This window comes from Cupressus sempervirens, chromosome 3 (genome assembly GCF_028749045.1).
Source record: "Cupressus sempervirens isolate cs-2001-9-10 chromosome 3, ASM2874904v1, whole genome shotgun sequence".
NCBI classification, from domain to species: domain Eukaryota; kingdom Viridiplantae; phylum Streptophyta; class Pinopsida; order Cupressales; family Cupressaceae; genus Cupressus; species Cupressus sempervirens.
In genome coordinates, this window is record NC_143120.1 from 311,908,244 (window position 1) to 311,923,890 (window position 15,647).

The following is a 15,647-nucleotide window of genomic DNA, read 5'->3' on the forward strand; positions in this document are numbered from 1 at the left end:
TAGACTTGAGAGGAGAATATAATCATAGTGATTCATGACTTGGATATATTAATTTCAGCATTCTCATTCCCACTCCTGGTCCACTCGGTTGCTTACTACTTGAGAGGTATTGCCATATGCTCTTTTTAGGTGTTGATCTTGAGCTATGCAGTTTTTTTTGGTTTGGACGATCAATTTGAGAGATGTTTTGTATTAATTGTCTCATTATGCATATTTTTTGATATTGTGATATCACTAGGAATATAGTAGGATACGATTTATTAGAATTATTTGCTTTGTTGGGAATGATTATTATGAGTTTGATCTTCTTGGTTATGAGAGACGCACATCCATGCTCGTAGTTCATGATATTTATTTGTTTGGTCTAAGAGATTGGACGAGTTTGGGTGTCGCTGTGTATTTTTTTTTCAATTTTATAGAGGAGATCATTCTTGATAAAATAATTTCTTCTTTGACATGCTGGTAGAAGTACAAGTAATATATTATAAGTTTTCTCTCTTTATTCCTTGATTTCTTCTACGAGATTCATGGTTAAATATTTTGGGAGGGTGGCGATATATTGTAGGAGAGAATGCAATTATTTGGATTGCATGTGTGAATTGTTGTGATTGTTCTTGGCACTTCATGTCATGATTTAATTATCACGCCTTGATATGAGCATTCATTTCTAGACTTGATATTTTTAGCTTCATTTTAGAATTAGTAATACTCATTTAGTGGGAGTTCCTTGATATCTATGTGCTTGATTTATAGGTTTTGATAGAGTTATTGCAATTTATAGTTTAATTTGATGTTGACATAAGTTTTAAACTTGTATTGATTATAACTAGGAGGTGTGGATGGTGGGATGTATTGATATGTTTTGTGGATGTCATTTCCAAACATGTGGACTTTTGCTTTATGACAATAATTTGGAGCCTTTTCAATGACATTAGATTTGGTGCTTGTGTTCGTGGATTGACACATGTTCAACATGGCTTGTTCCTTCTCTACCATAGTTGACATGTTGGAGGGTGTGAGGAGTTATTGTCTAAGATGGTGGTCACTTGGTTTTATCGTAGGTATCTTGATAAAGCACAAGAATATGTTGAAGATTCATATTGTTATGTATAGCTACATCGATTTGTTTTATTGATTAACCCTCGTACAAGGCAAACAACAAGTAAAAAAAATGCTAGGATAAGGTGTTGTACACTACACATAATATTTAGAATGCATTACTTTATTATTATGTGCGTGGTGCACCTAGGGCAACCTTCATGGACATGCATCACCGAGTGTGACATTCTTGGGGCCACTTCACATGTTCTATATAAATTTGGGAAATATATTTCATGTGAATGTCATATTGGGATATAATATTATATTTATTTAATATTGAGAAAATATATTTTAATAAAGTGAATAAGTAGTATTCAATATTAAACAAGGGATCAATTATATATTGATTGTTTTATTTTGTGCAAATCAATTTCTACAATAGATAATACATGTTAGTGGTTTTAGTTGGTTGGTTGAGTGGACAATCATTATTTAGTCTTTTGGAGAAGTTCATATGGGAAGCATGACTTGAGATGCATAGGTTCACACTTGCACGCATGGAGAATGCATAAGAGGGCTTGATGTTTCAGAAGTATTAATTGTAACTCTTTAAGTGTTTTCTATTTCCCTATGGTTGAATGATATGATGGAGAATGCATACTTTCAAAGGCTAGGCATTTACCTTACGTGGTTTTTTCTAGAGTATATCTTGTGTTATCTTGTGACTTGTCTATTTGATATTTGTACAACAATGATTCTATAAGCTTGTATGCATGCTCCTCTCTCGTGGGTTATGCAAGAAATTGATTAATTGTAACTAGTATAAAGCATTATTTCCTAACAAATTTGAGTTGGATTGAAATTGTCATAAATAATTCTTTAATTTCCTAGAATCGATCCTTGTTTGCAAAATTGGTAGGACCAATTCTAGATTTCAATACCTAAAATTAGAGCTCTACCTAGATTAATGAATCCATGATAAAGAGACTAGTAAAGTTGCTAAACAAACTTAAGGACCACGTTGAGCAATATTTAATTTCTTCTCAGTCAAAACATATGCGTACAGATCTAACTTGCATAAAAGATACAAATATTAAAACGACTATAACCACACCATTTTAAACATTAATGCCATGTTTCTATTATGACACAGTATGTTATGAAATCTTGTAATTATTAAAGATGTCTACGTGTATTGAAATGATCTAAACATACCTTTTTATACATCATCTTAGATTACGAGTTGAATTGTTTCCCTCTTGAAATCACATATAAGGAGTTATCTATCTATATCTATGTAATATGCATCTAGGTGGAATACACAAGTCCAATAAGGTGGGTAGGCTATACTATGGACATATAGTAAGAATGAATTAATACAAACCATAATAAACAAAATTAAATAAAAGAACACTACGATGTATATTAAATATATTTCATTTTAAAATAATCTAAAAATTAATTATTAGAAAGTATTTTTTACAACATATCAATTCTGATACTTATGTAAGATTCAAAGACACAAGTGTCCATCCAATTTCATTGACTTCACTATAGATGGGTGAGAGGTCTCACCCCCAGATAAAGATAGAGATAGAGATATAGAGGCGGGGGTGCCCTATCCCATATATTTGGTTCCCCATCCCATATATTTGATAGACCTCAACCTAGGGCCTAAATAAGATTCAAAGGCACAAGTGTCCATCCAATTTCATTGACCCTAATCTCTCTTTAGAAAAAAATATTTTAAAAACATACCATACAAAGTATAATCAATATTAGACATTTCTAAATGGAAATCCAATATTGACAACTTTATATGTGCTATTAACATCACCAACAAAGAGAATGTAGGCTTTCAAAGCTGTAGCAAGAACTTGGTGGCCAACTCCCTCCAACTCCAATAAATGTGTTGTTTGAAATTTCAACTACTTTTGTCACCTTTCCTGCTAAAAGTAATAAAAACTCAAACAACATCAATTGAATTGATAATCCAATTAACGGAGTCACATTCATTCCCAGATATTTGGAACAAATCTGGACCCTTGATGTAAGGTCTAACGCCACATCGAAGCTAAAGACATTTAATTAATAAATATTAGTACTTATTTTCTAGTAAATAACATGAAAAAAATACAAACGGGGTGAACTGGGCGGAGCCTTTGATACTCTTGGCCTCGTTAAGATCGAGTTTTGGCGAGGAAGATAGTGTGATGGAAGGTTGTGCGAGTGGGAGACAAAAGCGTTTGACATGCGTAGAGTGTAGGGCCCTCTTCTTCTGCACTTTCAAATAAAGGAGTAGGCAGTAGGCAGTAGGAGATAAAAAGAGCGGATAAAACAGGCAGATTACGTAGGCAGGGTCACATTACATAGGTAGTGCAGATATCAAAGGTTTCTTCTCTCAAGGTAGGGCCGACAACAACGACAATCGGTGCAGGGGCAGATTTGGTTTGGTTGGCAATCTTGGCAACTAGTGGGCCCAGCCATCTAGTGCTAAAGGCTTTGTTATTACTAGTGGGTCCATATTTGCGAGCTTCCAGAGGTAGATCCCAGGTATGCCTTTTCCCTTATTCTTACCTCTTACATTTCAGTGTACACCTGTTTGGGCTTCCTTTATTATTGCTCCTGGATTTGGTAAATTTACAACGGTAAAACAACATAAAGAATATATATCAAGGCACCAGTGTGTTCTCATGGAAGGAACAAATGAGAAAATCACAAAAACACCTGCAGAGAAGATACTTGTACAAGTATCATTGATTGATCAACCAAAGATAATAGAGACACAACTAGAATTAGGTGGGTCCACCTTGCAAAACACAGGATCTGTCAGTAACAGGGTGGCAAAGAATCTGATAGCCAGGGCACCTGTAACAGCAGAACAACAAACTAATCTGGGAGAAACTACGAAACACAATGACATCTCTGGTAACAATGGCTTGGTCCTGACATACGGGGATAGTTTAATGCACAACAACATCATCAAGTGGAATCAAGGGAGTTTCCTCATTCTTCCAGGACCCTCAGCCGGACACGCAAGTTCATTCAATCTTGGAGGGACAAATGGTAATTTATCCACAAACACTTTGAGCTTCTCACAAGCCAGTGGACCACCCACAGGAGGAAACTACACCTACGTGAATGCCAAGCAATATAAAAGAATAATTAGGTGGAGAAAGATACGAAAGTTTAAAAATGCAAAAAGAGGGAAGTTAGCAGCTTTACTTCCGAAACCGATTCCACATACCTCAGACAGCTCAAGGGAGGCAGAAATAAATCTGAGGCTGACTAAAATTTCTGAAACAATTAAGCGGTTTGATAATAGCAAAGATATTAATGGTAAAGAGAAGACAAATAATTCTCAGGTGATAGACACAGTGGAAGATGGGCTGCCAAATAATTACAGCCCCACAACGACACCTATGACGTGGTATCCAGACATCTTTGTAAACAATTTGGTAGCTATGAAGGAGAGGGTGTGGGTGCTTGAAGAGAGGAGCCAAATAGAAAGTATCACAATGAAAAGAGTTACTGAGGATAACTGAAAATTGACAATGGAGGTCAAGTCACTTAGAGAACAAATTCAAAAATTGCAATTTAATATGGAAAAAGGAGAGTATGAATTAAGATTGTTAAAGAAAGAAGTAGGAGAAAAGAGGACAACAACAAGTACTACTACGAGAGAAGGAGAGGCTACGGAAAGAGATGAAACTCCGCAAATGAAAAATATACAAGATGCCATGGCCAATATGGAAATAAAAGAGAATCAACTCAGAGAACAAATTGAAGAAGTTAGATCATGGGCTAACATAGTAAAGGGACCAACAAACACTACTATTGACAACATAGAAAAGCAAGTTCAGAAACAAATTAGAGAGGAAAAAAAAAAGAAATGAGAAAGCAACAAATATCATCATCAAAGGACTACGAGACTATGGAGAATAGGAGAAAACAACGGATTTAGTTAAAGACTTCTTTAAAGACCAATTAGACTGGCATGGAACAACTGTACAAGCACAAAGAATCGGAAAATGGATTAGAGGAGGCAAAGACAGACATGTTAGAGTGACAATGAGGAATACAAGAGATAAAAACAACATTTTCAGCAAGAGGAAGTTTCTTAGAAGCACACACATATATCTTGATGATGACCTCACCGTAACTCAGCAAGAAGAAAGGAGGAAGGAATGGGAAAAAGTGAAAACAGTGAGAGAAAACGGCAAGTGGGCGTGGCTACAAAATGGCAAAGTCCAAATTAGCGACAAAATCACAAACAATAAATAGGAACTCGGGCCCACCCAGAAACATTTAACTATAGTTAGTTGGAACTGTAGAGGTTATCCTTGGAGAGAGGACCTGGGTTAGGGCCGATAGCTAAAGATAATGACATCATTATGCTTACCGAGACACATGAGCATGATGGATGTAGGGTTCCAAATTTTGAAGGGTATAAGAAGGTATCACTGTGGAATGAGAAGATAGATAATGGTAAGGGGCATGGAGGCATCACCGTTCTAATAAAAGAAACTTGGAGCAGATTTGTAAACTTAGAGAAAGAAGATGTAAACAAGCAGTATATTTGGATTAAAATAACAGAGAATCAGATTACTATGAGGGTGGCTGTCTGTTACTTCACCCCAAAAGGCTCAAAAATGTATAAAAAGCATAGATTGGATCGAGAAGACCCATTCGCTGCACTCAAAAAAGACATAGCAGCCTTTAGCTTTCTAGGGGCAATAATGATAATAGGGGATTTCAATGCTAGAACAACAAACAACCAAACTCTCAATCTTAAGGAGAGCTACAATGAAAGCAGAAACCCAGTTTGGCTTGAAGAAGAAGGGACACAAAAATGGGAAAGATCTTCACAAGATAGCATGGGAAAGATTAATCATTTTGGTGCTGAATTACTAAGTTTATGCTGCCTATATAACATGGTCATATGTAATGGTTTGGAAAAGTGGACTAAATCAGGTGGAATCACATGCAAAAGATACAATGGACAAAGTGTTGTTGACTATGTAATATGCTCACAAGAATATGTCGTAAAGATAATTAACTTTGAGATAGAGGACTGCCCCATGGAGCTAAAATCTGATCATAACCCCATTTTGATAAGGGTGACCACTCACTTTAAAGATCAACATATTGTCCCAAAACCTTTACAAAAGAGGAAGATGATTCCGATTGGCAAAGTTTTAATGACAGAAGAAAACCATGCTACTTTCCAAAACTCTCTTTTGCGGCTATCTAGAGTTTCGGAAAACCATCCCGAGTCTGATAAACAACATTTCATGGACAAGGATAATCTTGTTCTTACTATCATTAAAGCATTGGAGGAGTTTAAAAGATCTAGGGCCACAAGAGAAGCCAAGAACACTTTTTCAGCTAATCCGTGGTTTGATGAAGAATGCAAAACAACAAAAAGAAATTTGGAAAAAGAACATAAATAAAGAAAGTAGAAAGGAGTATGATCAGCTGATTAAAAATAAGAAAGGAGAGTATGTAAATAAGAGAAGAATCGAGTTGATTAATCTTGGTAAAAACAACCCCAGAAAGTTTTGGAAAGAACTTCAACAGAGAAAAACTCAGATAGAGAACAACATAACAGGAACCAAATGGCTGGAATATGCCAAGACTCTCTACATGTGTGATCTAAGAGAACGTAGAACTATGGAAACAGAGACTACAAGGGAGTTATTCAGCGAAAAGGATATTATCCATAGCATAAGGAGGTTAGCTGCCGGTAAAGCGCAAGATATAGATGGGCTTCAAGCTGAATATTTAAAATGGGGTGTTGAAACCCTCACACCACACATCACTAAAATTTTCAACAGTGTCAATAGAGAAGGTTTCCCTATAAAATGGACAACAAGTGTGGTGATCCCACTCCACAAAAGTGGAGATATAAATAATCCTTCTAATTACTGAACCATCATGATCAATCCACTTTTTGGTAAGTTATTTGGCAGCTTGGTAGAACAAAAAATTAGCAACCGGGCTGAAACAGAAGGCAAACGTGTAATAGGGCAAGCAGGCTGTAGACCGAAGCACTCTACTATAGATCATGGCATCACTCTTAGATACTTGATTGAGAAAGTTTGGGACACTCTGGGGAACGAGGCTTTTTGTTGTTTCATGGACTTAAAAAAAACATTCGACACAGTGTCACGTAATAAATTATGGGATAGAATGGAAGAGTTGGAAGTTCCTAAAGAACTTAGGTCAGCAGTTTACAGATTATATGAGTAGGTCAAAGCTAAAATCAGAACGACAGAAGGGCTATCAGAAAATTTTGACAGCAACATCGGGGTTAAGCAAGGGTGTCCGCTTTCTCCAACATTATTCAGGTTCTATATTGACAAGTTAGAAGAGTGGATAAATAAGACCAATGGTGAGGGGGTGCAGCTAGCCCACTTTGTGATAAGATTGCTCTTATATGTGGATGATCTCATAATTCTTGCTAGAACAGCTAAAGGTTTGAAAGAGCACTTGACAGCACTAGAAATTTTTTGTCATGAAGTAGGAATGCAAGTTAACATTAGTAAAACCAAATTTATGATCTTCTTGCTTAAGAAGAATAGGGGCATACAAGACGAGTTTCTATTGAAAAATAGCCCACTTGAGATTGTGGAAGAGTACAAATACTTGAGCATCAATTTTTATAACAAACTCAATTGGGATACTTGCAGATCAAAAAGGATCCAAGGGGGCTGGAAGGCGTTATACTCTTTACAAAACAAGTGCAGGAACGTAGAATTATGGGATTGGACGACCATGAAAACTCTTTTTGGTTTGTTGGTCACTCCGGTTATTTTATACGGATGTGAAGTTTGGGGAGGTAGTATGTCCGAACAAAAATGGCAGCAAGTAGAAAGAATTCAAAAACACTTCATCACATGCAATCTTAAAGTCAAGACCACAGTTCCGTATGAGATCCTTTTGGCAGAGGTGGGTTCCTATCCATTAGAAGCTGTTGCTTTGGTCCGAATGATAAGCTACTTAAAGAAAACCCAAGGTCTGGAAACACATCGTTGGCCCAAGTTGATCATAGAGGAAAAACTTGTGAGGCAGAAAAGCACATGGATGAAACAAAATGACAAATAGATGCGAAAATGGGATATCAACATCCAAACTTGCCCGGATAACATTACAGAAATAAAAAAGTTTGTCAATGAAAAATTTCACAATATTCTGTGGACAAGACGCATAGGGCGAAAAAAATCCTATTACATTAAAGAATTTAATCCCACTTATAGTCATGATGAAAAGGCTTATATAAGAGCACCTATTAACTGGAAAGCAAAAATGTTGATGGCACAACTTAGAACTAGTTCACATCAACTGCGATGTGAAACTGGTAGGTGGCAAGTTCCAAAAGAAGAGTGGGCAGACAGAACATGTTTATTTTGTAATATGGGAATAGTTGAGACAGAGCAACACTTTGTCAAGGACTGCCTGGCTTACAATGACATCAGATCTGGTTATACAAAAATTTTGCAGAACAAGGACTTCAACTATTTATTCGAGGAAGATCAAGTGAAGAGAGCAGTGGATTTGATTACCAAACTTCAGAGAAGTAGAGACAAGTTATTCAAAACTTTACAATTGACTAGTTCCGCTCCTGACTCGGGAGGGTGATTGCATGGGTCCCATAGACTACTTTAGTCTCGTGGACGTCGTTAAAATCTATCATATCACAGCCAACGTTTTATTATATGCATTAAATATATTCATATTCCTATATACCCAAGCTCCCTCCACTTCTGGATACCGGAACTTGCAGGCTGCTGGGTAACCATTTGAAGGTATTAATTTCGCTTTTGCTTTTGATCTGCTTGACAATTCTACGTTTCGAAAAAAAGATCCGTGCAGGAATAAAAATTCAGAAATAGCGCGATTTTGCTCTCAAATGCAGATATAATGTCCTATGTCAGATAAATATCAGAAAATGAATGTATCTGTGGTTCTAATCATGGAAACAGCCTCTTTCTACTCACGCTTTTACTCTGTGTAGTAGTTTCTAGTCTATGAAAATGAATTGATGTTGCAAAAATATCATAAAATGAGTGCATTGCAATCGCAATGGCGCAACTTTTGTCCTTCTGGCGTTGGTCTGAGAACCTTCCGATTTGGAAAACTTAACCCATTTCGCTATATGCAAAGATGAGTATAGTTTTACTTCAAATGATATATGGTATCGTCTTGCTTCACGATTTTACCTTTTCCTGGAATTTTCATGATAAAAAAAGATGTACCCCGTCTTATAGATCTCAGAAATGAGTTCATTTATACTGCACATAACAGAAGGCTTATTTTGTTTTCTTGTGCCTTTGATATGAAAAAATGATCCATTTCAAGTAAATCTCACCGAATGGTTGCAGCGGTTACGTGAGTTATGTAAAGCTTAAGTTAACAATATTGGTTTTTCAAAAGCTTTCTTTTTGGTCAATATGAACTTTAGCGGCGGGGTATGTTAATTGTTGAGCAAAATTCATTGTTCGCTTTCTGTTTTTGCTATGCAACTAGAATTTCTAAAGCTAATATCAAGCGCAACTTTTTTTTTGTTAATGTTAGGCTATAGTTTCTTTTGGGATTGTTATCAAGCAATTGTTTTATTTCTTATTGGTTGACATCAAGCTCCACGTTTTTTTTCTGGATTGATATCAAGCCCAGGAGATTTCTTTTTGAAAACCTAAAAGCTTCGACAATTGAAATCCAGAAATTTTAACGCTAGGATATCCTAACGCCCAGTGAATTAATTCCTAAACTTTTACTAACAGTTTAAGAAATTTGATTTTATTCGTTAGTGAAAGTCTGGCAATATGATAGCTAGCTCCATAAATTTGTTTCTATAGACACTGACAAGGTGTATTAAATGCAGGTCTATAGGGCAACCTGCAATCTGTGATATAGAATGGAGGCTTCAATTTTATCCAATACCATATGCTCAGTTTCGGTATGAAATTTTGTTGGTTGTAATTTTTGAAATTAGAACAGTTTTCATTACTAAAGGAATTGGTCAATTTGTGTTTTACTTTTAGGCTGAATCCAGACCAGATTAAGAGAGTCTTTAAGATCTGTGTGTAAACACGAGTGATTTAAATAATCCTGAATTGTATCAGACTTTGGAATTAAAAAACCATTCGTTGTAGGAAACTTTGCAAAAAGGTGCTTTATTTGAACTTGAGATGAACTAATCCTCCTAAAAGTTCAAATAATGCTAAAATTTCAATTTATTGCTGCTAAAATGGTTCTGTTAGTACCTTTACTTGACAAGTTGAATTGAGTAAAAAAAGACAAGCATTTTGATCGAGTTATAAACTGGTGTCTTATGTTTATAATAGGCCTTTTGTAACTCCTAGCTAGCTCAGTTTAGTTTAGTCTCGCCAAGTCTACTCGAGTTTAGCCAATCCTTTGGGAAATTGAGGTATAAGCTTGTGCTTTAAGTTTATCATGGGCTTTTTGGATCCCCAGTCTAGCTGAGTTTCAGTTAGTCTTGCTGAGTGTACTTGTGTTTAGATGACCCTTTGGGAGATTTGACAATTGGGTTTACTTGGAAGTCTGATTCATGGTTTCCGCAAACACTCAGCAAGTACCACTTCAATATTTTTTCCCACTTCCAGTAGAATATTATAATAAGCATTGAAATACTGTCTGCATAGAGTTGGTTAATTTTGAAAGAATACACTGAGGAACCGAGCTCTGATGTCAGTGTTATCATGGAAGTGGTTAGTTTAATGTACAAGGAAACATTGCCTGCAATGAGTTTATTAATATTTGTTGAATTTTGTCAGCGGCCCTAGCTTGAGTTTCATTCTCAATAAATAATTGGCTAGTGTTGTGTATACAAGGAACGAGTTTATTATGTTTCTTTGACACATTGGCATATTTTTTACCTAGATCTTGCTAAAGTATATGAAAATACCATCCACATAGAGTCGATTAGCTGTCAGTTTTTATCCTGGATGCCATTTTAAGTGAACAAATCTGCTGCTTAGATAATACATGTATGGAAATACTGTCTGTTTAGAATTTGATTAGTTTCTTTTGAACCATTGTCAGGTTCCAAGTACTGCGGTCATTTCAAGAGGCATTAAGCCAAAATCATGCCAAGTTTCTGGATGGAGCAGTGAATTGAGGTGTTCAACCAAAGGATCGAGGAGTGGAAGTTGCAATTTTTCATACAATAGCAGCAATTCCTTCTCCCAAAATGCTTACTCTTTCACCAAAAAAGGGAAATCTCGCACTCGTGCACTTGTATGCAGATGCCAGGGACAGAAGATCCTGGTTGCAAACAGAGGTGAGATTGCTGTTCGTGTGATTCGTACAGCCCACGAAATGGGCATCCCTTGTGTGGCAGTGCATTCAACCATTGATAGGGATGCACTCCATGTTAAAATGGCAGATCAAGCTGTCTGCATTGGAGAAGCACCAAGCAGTCAATCGTTAGTTAATTCCTTTGCATTTGTGTTAACATTGTTAAAAAAATTTAAACATGGAAAAGTAGCTACGTGTGATGGCAAATTTTAAAATCCTGTAAGTTCAATTGACTTGTTATTCCAATTTTAAATGAAAGTCACTGTTTAGTTGCAAATTTTCCTATTAGTTAATAATCACAATTTTCATTTTTTCTGAAATAGTTGCATTTTGGTGATTTTTCCAAATTTCTTGATTTTTTTTCCTTTTCAAATTTAATGAATTGAAACATTTTATCATTATAATTATGTGTTTCACATTTAAAGTTTCTTCTTCTGCTTTCCCCTAATTAACACTTTTGGGATCGTTGAGATACATGTTAACAGTTTTTTGATAGTATTTACATGTAGTCACCCTGGTTTTCTGTCATCGAAGTTATTTACTGAGTGATAGATCAATAAGGTGCATATGTGACTGAAGATTTGGAAATTGATCCTTTAAGTTGCAAAGGTCCATTAAGAAGAGTTATCCATGTTCAAAAGAGCGCTTTAGCTTCAATGTAAAGAAGTTAGCAGTTGATGAAAAAGGCTAATTACTAACATTTCTTAGAAGTTATAAAAAAAAGTTCTCATGCCTTCTTACGTTCTCTGCATTGAGAATATCCAATTAGGACAAAGGATCAAGAATGTCTCATCTATAAATAGAAAACTTCTAATTGCTCTCTTACTCAAAGGTCACCATTGTTAGTGGTGTAAACCAACCTCAGGGAACTATTTTGGCTTGAATTTGGTCCTTCGGGTTATTTTATTCTTTTTAATTAATTCTCACTCATTTATTGTGGTCAGCCCTGATTTTTATTGCCCATAAAAGCAACTCTCTCAATTGTTATTTCACAAGAACTCAAGGAATTGCATTCGTTTGTGTAGCATTCTAATATATTTACTCTGCATCTCTCTTTGAGCATATCCAATGGGGAAACCAGATCCTATGGTTTTGAGCTTAGGCACATGTGAGCTTGTTAGCTTGATCTTGTGTGAAGGTTTCAAGCAATCCAAGAAGATTTGGGTTCCTTGCTAGGGCTAGGAATGATTTTGTATCTTGTCAATTGGCTTTGCAAGTAGGAGGCTCCTTAGAGCTTATTGGTGAAATATCTGGTTTTTTTTCAAACTATTGGCCTTAACATCTCTTTTCAAACTGTCTACAGATCTAGGGTGATTTTATATTTTGCTTTGCAACTAGGAGGCTCCTTGGAGTTTATTGGCAAAACATCGGTTTTCTAAATTGCTATTGCCCTTAGCATCTTTTTTCAAACTGTCTACAGATCTAGGGTGATTTTATATTTTTATTAGATTTGTCAATCTAGGGCATCAACCATCAATCTTAAATTTGTTGTCTTTTGATGATCATAGGACATTTTTGAACTTCTTAATAATTTGATCAAAAAGGTGTCAAAAGGTTGTGATAATATGGGCAACTCTCTTTTTCTTGCCCATGAAAGTTTCGGGCCTTACACAATGATGTAGCTAGATTGAGATCGTCAATCAATAATTAGTGAGAAACTTGCAGAGAAATTTGCAAACTTCTTAATTATTATGGAAATCTCAATGGGCAAAACTATTAAACCTTGTCTTTTCAAGTGGAGAGTTTACTTCACTATAAAGATTTGTAGTATGTGGTTGATCCCAAGAGAGAAGAAACCAAGAAAAAATAGAAAATTTTCTTTGAAGGATGCTTGAATCATTGAGTTCATAGGCCACCAATGAAAGTGGGAAAATTGCATTGAATTTTCAATCAACCTTAGGTTTATGCGAGCTGGAAAGGGGGAGTACAATAAGGTAGATGCAGCACTTGTAGCAGGATATAGAAGGAAAATGATGCTCGCACTCTTGATTTCAATAAGATTAATGAGTATGTGGTGAACTTGTTGGACTTGCAGGATAAGCTTCATAATTGTAAGAAGAATTTCAGGTTTGAAGATTACCACGGCATCATATTTTGCTTCCTGATTTTGGTTAACAAATGTTTCAACTAGAAGCTTATGCAAGGATAATTTATAGATTTCACACTGGTAAAGTTTTAGAACAATTCATCTAGGAGTAGGGATGTCTTTGAAAGGAGGGTGCTGTTGACTGCAAGGATCAGACTCAACGTGTTTGTGGCAAAGGGAGAGCTTGAGCATGAAAGCAAAATTATTGTTATGACTCAAAGAACTAGATTTCCAGCTACAGATACAATTCCAAAAGATATTAGGGCAATGAGGTCAACAAAGAGAACCAAAAGAAGTGCAAGAAGAGGCTAGTTTGATCTTTCTGGGGGTAATTAGGACCCAGCAAGGAAAAATGTGACAAATACAAATGGGGAAGTTTAGAAGAATAAGAAAGAGGAAGTTGGCATACTTATTTTTCTTTCTCTTGGGATGCTTATTATTATGTTCCCCACGACACTTATTTTTTGATATTTGCTTTACTCATTATATGTCAAATATTAATAATACACTTTCTCCTTTTTCTATGCTAAAACTCAAAATGTCTTTGTAGTTAATGTTTCCTTTGAAGATCACTTGGGAGCATTGATGCTGGTTTTCTGGAGGACATATTTAGGATGTATATTATGCCCTTCAACTTCATTTGAATCTCTTGTTTGTTAGAATTTTTAAGGGATAAAACTTAAACTTTGGCTTGATAAATGTGCAGTGAAAGACATAAATCATCTTTTCTTTTTGGAATTTTTTGATCCTGAGGATAAATTGTGCAAGTTTACCAGCTTTGTCTTCTTAGATGATGAACAGAGAGATCTTGTCTTTGTGGTCAAAGGAAATGATGTTAGTAGATTCTGGGATGAGAGTCTATAGTTGGGAACAATTGCTTTCTCTCTTTAAGAAGTTAAGGATAATATTTGAGAAATATAAGGAATACGAGGCACTTGTTGAGAACCAATCAGGGCACAAGCTACATAGTAGTTGCTTGGGAGAATCTACCAGTTGTGATATACCTGTGCTTAGTATGAAATTCATTGAATACAATGAACTTGAATTAAGGGCTGGTCGGCCAGCCCTAGCGGTGCTCCAAAGCACGCTTTAGTTTATTTATTTATTAATATTTAAATATTTAATAAACAAATATGCTTAGGGTTGATTCTAGACAACTTAAATGATCTAAAATGTTCTGTTTGAGCCAACCTGGTCGACTGGGGTTTGAATGCCTATTTGAAGCCAGCGCTGATGGTAATTTTAGCATGCTTGAAACTAAAAACTGCCTCTGAGTGTGCAAGGGTCGTGGAGAGGAAAACCTTGCAGCCAGAATAAGTTCTAAATTTGAGACAGAAGGAGCATCTACAGGTTGTGAGTCAAGATATCAGGTCGAGACATAAGGATAAAGGTGACAAAGGAGCTGATCAATAAGGGGAGCACAAAATAGACTTTTTTTTGTCTTCGACAGGCAAGGTTCATCAAGTAAGATTGGAGCAGCAGTGCAGCCATCTGTTACTGGGAAATCCACCAAAGAGAGGGTATACAAGATTGGGTAAATGAAATGGACTGACTGGGTATGAGAGACATCACTGTTTCTGACATGTAATGCCCTGTAAGCCAGCTGTTGATGCATCCAAACATCTCTTAGGAACAGTTTGGGTATTGTAGTCTGTCCTAAATGTTAAATTGTATGGGTGATTTGAAAGCAAACTCTTGAATCTAAGAAAAGTTACTGAAGTCATCCATTGTGCTTCCTGGACATTTGTAATGTAGTAATTCTGATATTTGCTCTGTAATAAGTTTAGTATTTTGATCTGAGTTGTTCTACAAGCTGATTGCACTACCAGTAATGTTTAAAAAACAAATTCTACTGCAAATTGGTTAAGGATATTGCATTGAGGTTGTTAGAAATTCCATACCGTATGCAAACTAGACTAGTTAGATTCCCTTGATAGCTCATTTTAGAGTGTTTGGTTGGTTTGCATATCTTTGTATTCTAGATGACAAAGGAAGTTGGATGCTAAGAGAGCCAACATTTATGGTAGGGACTATTTGGATTTTTCTTTATGATAGGCTATTTGGACAATTCTTAGGTTAATTGCCTTCTCGATACAATTACAAACAGACTTATTATTAATAGAGATAAAAATTTGTGTTTGGGGCAACATTTTTACTAAGAGATCTGTGATGGATCCAACATAAATAAGAAGTACACTGT

General features: G+C 35.9%; 1 pseudogene across 1 annotated transcript in view; it reads left to right on the forward strand.

Annotated features, from left to right (window-relative positions):
* The first annotated feature begins 8,790 nt into the window (after window positions 1-8,790).
* Window positions 8,791-15,647, forward strand: part of LOC149566230 (biotin carboxylase 2, chloroplastic-like) — a 51,841-nt pseudogene continuing 44,984 nt past the window's right edge. The window contains exons 1-3 of the transcript XR_016362147.1: window positions 8,791-8,849; window positions 9,926-10,000; window positions 11,107-11,344. The product of XR_016362147.1 is annotated as a biotin carboxylase 2, chloroplastic-like (transcript). The remainder of the gene's footprint in view (window positions 8,850-9,925; window positions 10,001-11,106; window positions 11,345-15,647) is intronic.